Source organism: Salmo salar, chromosome 22, assembly GCF_965601325.2.
Source record: "Salmo salar chromosome 22, fSalSal1, whole genome shotgun sequence".
In the NCBI taxonomy this organism is placed as follows: Eukaryota; Metazoa; Chordata; class Actinopteri; order Salmoniformes; family Salmonidae; genus Salmo; species Salmo salar.
The window spans coordinates 6,761,257-6,762,340 of NC_138312.1; positions in this window are offsets into that span (position 1 = coordinate 6,761,257).

A 1,084-nucleotide genomic window follows, 5' to 3' on the forward strand; every position below is an offset into this window, starting at 1 on the left:
GCTCAGAGTCAGTCAGGTGTGTCTCCTGAAGAAGAGCTATATCAACATTATGCTGCTTTTAGATAATTCAGAATGCGTTTGCGCTTGACTGGGCATTTAGTACCCCTAATGTTAAGTGTCATAAATGTATAGTTATTAGGTGCCGACATCTTTAAAGAAAATAAGAAATAGGGAAAAAGAAACAAAATTGCGTTGTGTATACAACTTGTACAAAATGTAATTATGAAAGTATAAAGTAGTTAACATCTCGTGAGCTAATACCCTGACCCTACCACAAACCCACCCAACCCCCTCCCCAACTGAGGGAGTTAAAGAACCCATACCCTTAAACGCTAGTCTTTAAGCGAGATGTACCTGCTATGCATAGCATCGCTCAAATTAGGTTAATTCTAAATTATAAGTATATGGAATTAGAAGTAAATGTATCAGAAATTGTGTAATATAAATATAATTATAAAAACACAGTTTTCTACAGGTTTTATATCCAATTTTCGGTATAAATAGCCTCAAATATAGTGCATTTGTAAAGTATTCAGACCCCTTGACTTTTTCCACATTCTGTTACATTACAGCCTCATTCTAAAATGGATTAAATCGGTTTTTTTCTTTATCAATCTACACACAATACCCCATAAAGTTATTTTTTTTTTTTTTACATTTTTGCAAATTTATTAAACATAAAAAATGTAAATATCACATTTACAGTACATAAGTATTCAGACCCTTTACTCAATACTTTGATGAAGCACCTTTGTCAGCGATTACAGCCTTGAGTCTGCTTGGGTATGACGCTACAAGCTTGGCACACCTGTATTTGAGGAGTTTCTCCCATTCTTCTCTGCAGATCCTCTCAAGCTCTGTCAGGTTGGACAGGGAGCGTCGTTGCACAGATATTTTCAGGTCTCTCCTGAGATGTTTGATCGAGTTCAAGTCCAGTCTCTGGCTGGGCCACTCAAGGACATTCAGAGACTTGTCCCGAAGCCACTCCTGCGTTGTCTTGGCTGTGTGCTTAGGGTCGTTGTCCTGTTGGATGGTGTGGTGGCTAATTTCCGCATTACCAAATGAGGAGTTACAAACACACCAG